Genomic DNA, 8,692 nt, shown 5'->3' with positions numbered 1-8,692 from the left:
CACCGTGGTCTCGATCTCCTGACCTTGTGATCCGCCCGCCTCAGCCTCCCAAAGTGCTGGGATTACAGGCATGAGCCACCACGCCCAGCAGAAATAATATTTTTAAACCAAATGAAAATTCCAGAGTTGAAGAGTACACGAACAGGAAAAATTCACCAGAAGGGCTCCATGGCAGATTTGAGATAGTAGAAGAATCAGTAAGCATGATAACAGAGCAATAAAAATTAACCAATATGAAGAACAAAGAGAACAAAAGAGTGAAGAAAAATGAATAGTGCCTCAACAGCCTATAGCACATCAAGCACATCACTATGCATTTAATAGGAGTTCCAGAGGAGAGGAGAGAGAGAAAGGGGCTACAAAAAATGCTTGAAGGAATAATGGCCAAAATGTTTCCAAAACTGATAAAAAACTTTAATCCAAACATTTGAAAAACTTAACAACTCCAAGTAGGTTAAATACATAGAGATATATACCTAGACACATCATAATCACATGGCTAAAAGACAAAGAGAAAATTGTGAAAGAAGCAAGATAAAAACAATTCATCATGTATTAGGGGAAAACAATGTGACAAGCAGCTGACTTCTCATCACAGAAGAAAACAGGGCAGAAGGCAGTAGAATGACATATTCAAAATGAAAAAAAAAGTCATCCAATAATTCTATATCCAGCAAAACTATCCTCCAAAAATGAAAGTGAAACAAAGACATTCTCAGATAAATAAATATTGGAATTCATTGCTAGCAGGTTTGCCTTTCAAGAAATATCAAAGGAAGCCCATGAGGCTGAAAGGAAATGATAGCAGATGGATGGAAACTTAAATTCACAAGAATAAATTAAAAGCATTAGAAATGGTAAATATTAGACCAGTTGCAGTGGCTCATACCTGTAATCCCAGCACTTTGAGAGGCCAAAGTGAACAGATCACTTGAGGCCAGGAGTTTGAGACCACCCTGGCCAACATGGTGAAAACCTGTCTCTACTAGTAAAGTACAAAAATGAGCTGGGCGTGGTGGCATGTGCCTATAGTCCCAGCTACTTGGGAGGCTGAGGCATGAGAATCGCTTGAACCTGGGAGGTGAAGGTTGCAGTGAGCCAAGATTGTGCCACTGCACTCCAGCCTGGGCGACAGGGTGAAACCCTGTCTAAAAAAAAAAAAAAAAAAAAAAAAGGTAAATATTACAGTTAATATAAAATACTCTGTAAATATGTTTTTCTCTTAAATTCTTTAAAAGACTTGAGTAATAATTGTAACACTACACTGTTGGGTTTATAAGAAAAATATATAGATACAGATATTTAGATAATATATATGTAATATATGCGTGACAGTAATAGTACAAGGGGAAAAGAGTGAAGCTATATTGAAGCAAACTTCCTGTATTTGGTCAGAAGTAAGTTAGTATTAATCTGAAGTAGATTATGACAAGTTAAACATATTTTGTAGTCCTTAAAGCAACCATTAAGAAAATAACTCAAAATACAAGGTTTTTAAAAACAAACAAACAAAAAAAAACAGGAATTAAAATGGGATACTAAAAATATTTATTTAAAAGAAACAAAAGTAATGAAGAAGGAACAAAGGAAAAAGGTAACAACAGTAACAAAGAGATGTATAGGAAACCCAAAATGGTAAATGTAAGCATAAGGTAATATAAAGTACATTAAGTGTACATTAAATGTGAATGAATAGTCTACACAGGCCAATCAAAAGCAGAGATTGCCAGGCTGCATAAACAAGTGATGTGACTATATACTATCTACAAGAGACATATCTTAGATTCAAAAATGAAAATAGGATGAAAGTAAAAGGACTGGACAATAATATACCATGAAAAAATAAACCGTAAGAGAGCTGGGAGTGATCATTTTAATATTAAACAAAAGAAACTTGTAGACAAGAAATATTGCTAGAGACAAAGAAGAACATTTCATAATGGTAAAAGACTTAACACATCAGGAAGATATAAAAATTATAAATGTGTACACCCCTAACAACAGTGCTTCAAAATATGTGACACAAAAACTAATGAAATTAAAAGGACAATAGTTGGAGATTTCAAATCCCATTCTCAATCACCAGTGGAACTAGTAGGCTAAGAATCAGCAAAGATATAGAAGACTTAAACACATTCTTGACCAAACCAACGTAACTAGCCTAATGACTGCAGGATACACTTCTTTTTCCAAGCACACATAGACCATTCTCCAGGAGAGAACATTGCTAGGCCTTAAAATGAGCCTCGTTAATGTCAACAGACTGAAATCACACAAAGCATGGTCCCTAGCCACAATGAAATTAAATCACATATTAACAAAAGTCTATGGAAGCCCAAATATTTCAAAAATGAGCAGCACATTTCTAAATAACTCCAGGGTCAAAGAAGAAATTACCAGAGAAATTACAAAATATTTTGAAGTGGATGAAAAATGCTAACAATATATGAAAATGCATGGCACACAGCTAAGCAGTACGTAGGGGGGAATTTATATCTTTTGACACCTATGTCAGAAAAAAAGAAAGGTCTTAAATAGCTTAAGCATCTATCTAAAGGAGCTAGAAAAAGAAGAGCAAACTAAACAAAAAGCAAGCAGAAGAAGAGAAATAGGAAAGATTAGAATAAAATCAGCAAAACAGAAAACAGAAAAGCAAAAGAGAAAATCAATGAAACTCAAAGGTGGGTCTTTAAAGAGATAACAAAATTGATAAACTTTTAGCAGATGAGCCAAAAAAAAAAAGGAGGAAAAAAGATACAAATGGCCAAAATCAGGCATGAAAAAAGGTACATCATTGCCAATCATATGAAATTAATAGTTTATAAGAGAATACTGTAAACAATGCAATACCAACACATGAGACAACTTAGATAAATGAACACATTCCTGGAAATGCACAGATTACAAAAACTGACTCAAGATAAAATACAAAATCTGAACAGACTTGCAACAATATAAAGGAATTGAGTTAATAATTAAAAATCTCTCCACAATGAAAAGCCAGATCCACATAGCTTCACTGGTGAATCCTAACAAATGTTTAAAGATGAAATAATACCAATCCCTCACAGATTCTTTTAGAAAATAGAGGAGGAGGAAACACTTCTCACTCATTGTATGAAGCTAGTATTGTCCTAACCAAAGCCAGACGAAAACATGAGAAGAAAACCAGACCAATGTTCATCATTAAACAAAAGCTAAAATTCTTAACAAACTATTAGCAAGCTGAATCCAGCAACATATAAAAAGCACTAGACACTAGGACCAAGTGGGATTTACCCTGGAAATGCAAGCCTAGTTTAACATCCAAATATCAATTAATCTAATACATCATATTAATAGAACAAAGCGGGGAAAAAAACACACGATTATCTCAAAGAAAATGTATTTTTTAAAATTCAGTACCTACTGATTTTTTAAAACTCTCAACAAACTAGAAATAGAAGGGAACTTCCTCAGCCTGGAAAAGGGCATTTACAAAAAACCCACGGCTAAGATCACACTCAATGATGAAAAAAACACAAAGCTTTCCCCACATGACCAGGGACAAAGCGAGGATGTCCACTCTCACCACTTTTATTCAACAAACTACTAGAGGTTTAACTAGGGCAATCTGGCAAAATAATAAAAAGTATCAAGATTCAAAGTGAAGAAATAAACTATTTTAACTCATAGATGACATGATCTTTAACATACAAAATCCCAAGAGATTCATTTAAAAACTCATAGGATAAACAAGTTTAGCAAGATTCTACAATATAAGATCAATATGCAAAAACCAATTGTATTTCTATATACTAGCAACAAACAATCCAAAAATAAAGTTAAGACAACAGTTCCATTCACAATAGCATCAGAAAGAATAAAATGCTTAGGAATAAATTTAACAAAAGTGCAAGATCTTCACTGAAATCTACCACACATTGTTAAGAGAAATTAAAGATGACATAAATAAATGGAAGAGCATTCCATGTTCATGGACTGGAATATTCAGTATCATCTAGATAGCAAATTCTCCACAAAATGACCTATAAATTCAGTGTGATCCCTATCAAAATACTGTGGAACCTTTTTGTAGAAGCTGATAAGCTGATCCTAAATTTTATATGGAAAGGCAAAGGACATGGAAGAGTTATATTCCCTGATTTCAATCTTAATATTATGCCTTAATAATCAAGACAGCGGAGCATTCATGGAAGGATAGATGTATAGATCGGCAGAACAGAATTGTAACAGAATTACAAACATTATGGGTAATTAGTTTTCGAAAAAAGTGCCAAAACAATTCAATGGGAAAAGGATACACCTGTATCCAGAATATATGAAGAACTCTTAGAACTTAAGAAGATCTCTCCCTGAAGTAGACCTATGTAAATGACTACTAAGCACAGGAAAAGATCCTCAACGTTGTTGGTCATTAGGGAAACGCAAGTTAAAACCAAAATAAGTTGCTATCATACATCCACTAAGGTGACTACAATGAAAAAGACAGACGTGAAAAAGATACAGAGAAACTAGAAGTTCATATGTGGCTGATGGGAATGTACAACAGCACAGCCACACTGGGAAAAAACTTAGATTCTAGGTCAGGCGCGGTGGCTCATACCTGTAATCCCAGCACTTGGGAGGCCGAGGTGGGCGGATCACTTGAGGTCAGAAGTTCAAGACCAGCCTGGCCAACATGGTGAAATCCCGTCTCTACTAAAAATATAAAAATTAGCTGGGCGAGAGTTGTGTGCACCTGTAATCCCAGCTACTTGGGAGGCTGAGGCAGGAGAATCGCTTGAGCCCGGGAGGCAGAGATTTCGGTGAGCAAAGGCCACGCCACCGCACTCCAATCTGGGCAACAAAATGAGACCTTGTCTTAAAAAACAAAATTAAAAAATAAAAAATAAACTTAGTTTCTTAAAAAGTTAACTTGAACTTTGCACAATATATTCAACGCCTCTTATTTTTAATTATTTTTTTGAGACAGGGTCTGGCTCTGTTGCCTAGGCAGGAGTGCAGTCGCACAATCCTGGCTCACTGCAGCTTTGACCCCCCAGACTCAAGCAATCCTCCCACCTCAGCCTCCCGAGTAGCTGGGACTACAGGTATGTGCCACCATACCCAGATAATTTTTCTTATTTTCTGTACAGACAGGGTCTCACTGTGTTGCCCAGGATGGTCTTGAACTCTTTTACTCAAGCAATCCTCCCGCCTCAGCCTCCCAAAGTGCTGGGATTACAGGTGTGAGCCACCCTACTCAACATCTCAAGCCTTACCCTCCTCATCTGTGAAACGGCATGATGATAATAGTACCATATCGCAGGGATGTGAAAGCAGTTTCACTCTTAAGAACCTACCCAAGAGAAATAAAACATGCATCCCCACACAGACCTGCATGTGAACGCTCATAGCAATACGATTCGCAGTAGCCAAAAACTGAAAACCATCCAAATGCCATCAGCTGAGCAATGGATAAATAAAAAGTGGCAGATGGATACAATGAAATTCTATTTATCAATCAAAAGAAATGAGTAACTGATCCATGCTACAGTATAAGTCAACCTCAAAAACATTTTGCCACATAAAAGAAAACCAGCCACAGAATACTACTCCATTTATTTGAAATGTTGTGTGACTCCATTGATTTGAAATGCCCAGAAAAGGCAAATTTACAGAAACAGGAAGCAGGTCGATGTTTCCCTGGGGCTGGGCGTGGGAACTGTGAGTGGCAGCAAGGATACAAACTGGGGTGATGGATGTGTTCCAAAACTGGACGTCAGGAGGGGTGCGCAAATCCGTAAATTGACTAGAAACCATTGAACGATACACTGAAAATGAGTGATTTCATGGTGCATAACTTGCACCTCAATAAAGCTGCCTTTTTTCAAAAAAAAAAAAAAAAAAAAGCCATGTGCTTTAGGCTTTTATTGTTTGTTGGTTCAACTGCCATTTCTTGAGCGTCTAGGCTGCACCGGCTCCGTGCTAGCAGCTGGGGGTACAAGGCTGAAATAACACTGCAAGTGGCTAATGATGGCCGAAAGGTCACTGTGTCTGTTTTCCGTCCTTTACCCTCGTCGGCACTCATCTCCCTGTGAAGTGGGGATGATCGCTGTCATTCCATTTCGCAGCTGAGAAGAGTAAGGCTCCGTGGTGTCAAGATGTCCAAAGTCATGAACATGTAAGAGTTGAGCTTTGAACTCCACATCCCGCAGCCCCGTCCACACTTCTGACCCCCCATCCTAACCCAGCTCATGACCACAGAGTCGGCCCAGATGCCCCTGCCGCACGAGCTTGCCCTCGCCCTGCCGTGAGCAGAGGCAGAAGAGCCGTCCTTGAGCCATGGTGCCGTCTCACACCCCCTGTGCCCTGCAGCGCGGCTCCTCTCACTCCGCCTCCCCACTTCCCACCTGTCTTCAGGACTCAGTTCTGATACCTGCTCCTGTGTTGAGCTTCCTGCCCCCTGCTCAGAGGCACACACCTTCTCTGCCTTGGCTTGGTTATTGGGGTGCCCTAAATCCAATGGCACGTTTCCTTACAAGAGACAGAAAACACGATGCAGAGAGGAGGGCCGTGTGAAGACAGACGCCTAGACTGGAGTGACACATCTACAAGCCAGGGAACGTCAAGACTGCCAGAAACTGCCAGGAGAGGGTCCTGGAGCAGATTCCCCTCCCAGCCTCAGAAGTTGCTGATCCAGCCAACACCTTGACTTTGGACCTCCGGCCTCCTGAACTGTGAGAGTGAATTTCTGTTCTTTCAAGCTGCCCAGTTTGTGGTCTCGTGCTACGGCAGCCCCAGGAAACAGATACGGGGTCTATGCCCAGTTCATGCCTGTTCCCCAACCCAGGACAGGCCCCATAAGCGTTCAGCACAAACTGGTTCTGTTCAGATAAACCTCATTGTCTCCCCAATTAATCAACTGGAGACCCCTCTCTGAGTCAGCCAGAGGCATTTGGTGGATGGTTTTATGTTTTCTAGAAAATCAGACATTATACCATTGACCTGCTGGCCCCCGACTGCCCTTTCTTAACTGCAGGCTCCTTGCCTTTTTTATAACAAGAAGCTCCTATTACATGAGCAAAACCGGTAACAGGAGAAAGGCCACTTAGAGTGAATCTGCTTAGAACAGAAATCAAAATGTCATGGTAAATATTGGGGACATGGAAAGGTGTGGTGGACTTTATGTTAAAAATGAAACAACAGAGGCCAGGTGCAGTGTCTCACACCTGTAATCCCAGCACTTTGGGAGGCTGAGGCGGGTGGATCACCTGAGATCAGGAGTCTGAGACCAGCCTGACCAACATGGTGAAACCCTATCTCTACTAAAAATACAAAAAAAATTATCAGGGCTTGGTGGCGGGCACCTGTGATCCCAGCTACTTGGGAGGCTGAGGCAGGAGAATCACTTGAACCCAGGAGGTGGAGGTTGCAGTGAGCTGAAATCACACCACTTCACTCCAGCCTGGCCAACAGAGCGAGACTCCATGAAAAGAAAGAAAAGAAAAGAAAAGAAAAGAAAAGAAAAGAAAAGAAAAGAAAAGAAAAGAAAAGAAAGAAAGAAAAGAAAGAAAGAAAGAGAGAGAGAGAGAGAGGAAAGGAAAGGAAAGGAAGGAAAGAAAGGAAAGAAAGAAAGGAAAAAGAAACAACAAACTTGGCACTATGGCTCATGCCTATAATCTCAGCACTTTGGGAGGCTGAGGCAGGCAAATCACTTGAGCACAGGAGTTCTAGACCAACCTGGGCAACTTGGCAAAACCTGTCTCTGCAAAATATACAAAAATTAGCTGGGTGTAGTGGTGTGCACCTGTAGTCCCAGCTACTCAGGCGGCTGAGGTGGGAGAATAGCTCAATCCCAAGAGGCAGAGGTTGCAGTGAGCTGTGATCTCACCACTGCACTCCAGCCTGGGTGGCACAGCGAGACTCTGTTTAAAAAAAAAAAAAAGAAAAAAAAAGAAGAAGAAGAAGAAGAAACAACAAAAGAGAGAAAGCAGGGCTTTTGGAAGCTGAATACTTTCCTCTTCATCATCTCCATCTCCACCATGGTTTCAGGCCTAGATGGCTAATAGTTTCCACCCATGCAGTGACTCTGATCCATTGGGAATGTCTGCCTGGAGCTCCCTGTCAAAAATAAGCCTTTGTGGAAAACTGTGCCTGATCAATTAGCAATGTCTGCCCTGGGCTTGGAAATGTCAGCATCTGTATGGCACATTCACAGTCCTGGTTTAAGGTGTTCAGCCTCTCAGAGACATTTGAGTTTAGTGGAAGGCTTGGGGGTTGCATGCCGGGTGGGTAAATTTCTAGCACTGTATATAACAGACAGAGTTATTTTGGGGAGGGACAGGAGGAGAGAGGAGACAGAACTTTTACGGAGCCCCCATCTGAAACTACAATGCTGATTTCCAATTCCACATAGAGGTCAGGTCTGCAATGGAATCCTCCATCAGCCTGCAGGACATCTGATTTTCCATGCAGAATCACAGGTAATTTTCCCTGCTCCCTTTCCAAATCGATGAAATCAAATATGGTTTGAATGGAGAAAAGGATTGCTGAGCTGTCAAGGCAAGTTCAATTTCAGTAATCACATGGAGATCTGTTAGATAACTGTGCCAAGAGGTGAGTGACCATATGATTGAAATACGTTTATACTAAAAATATTTTAAAAGCCCTTCTCTTGATTTATACCCAAAAGAAAATATTGCAAAGG

The sequence above is a fragment of the Mandrillus leucophaeus genome, unplaced genomic scaffold, assembly GCF_000951045.1.
Source record: "Mandrillus leucophaeus isolate KB7577 unplaced genomic scaffold, Mleu.le_1.0 Scaffold68, whole genome shotgun sequence".
NCBI lineage: Eukaryota > Metazoa > Chordata > Mammalia > Primates > Cercopithecidae > Mandrillus > Mandrillus leucophaeus.
This window is presented reverse-complemented; position numbering follows the sequence as displayed.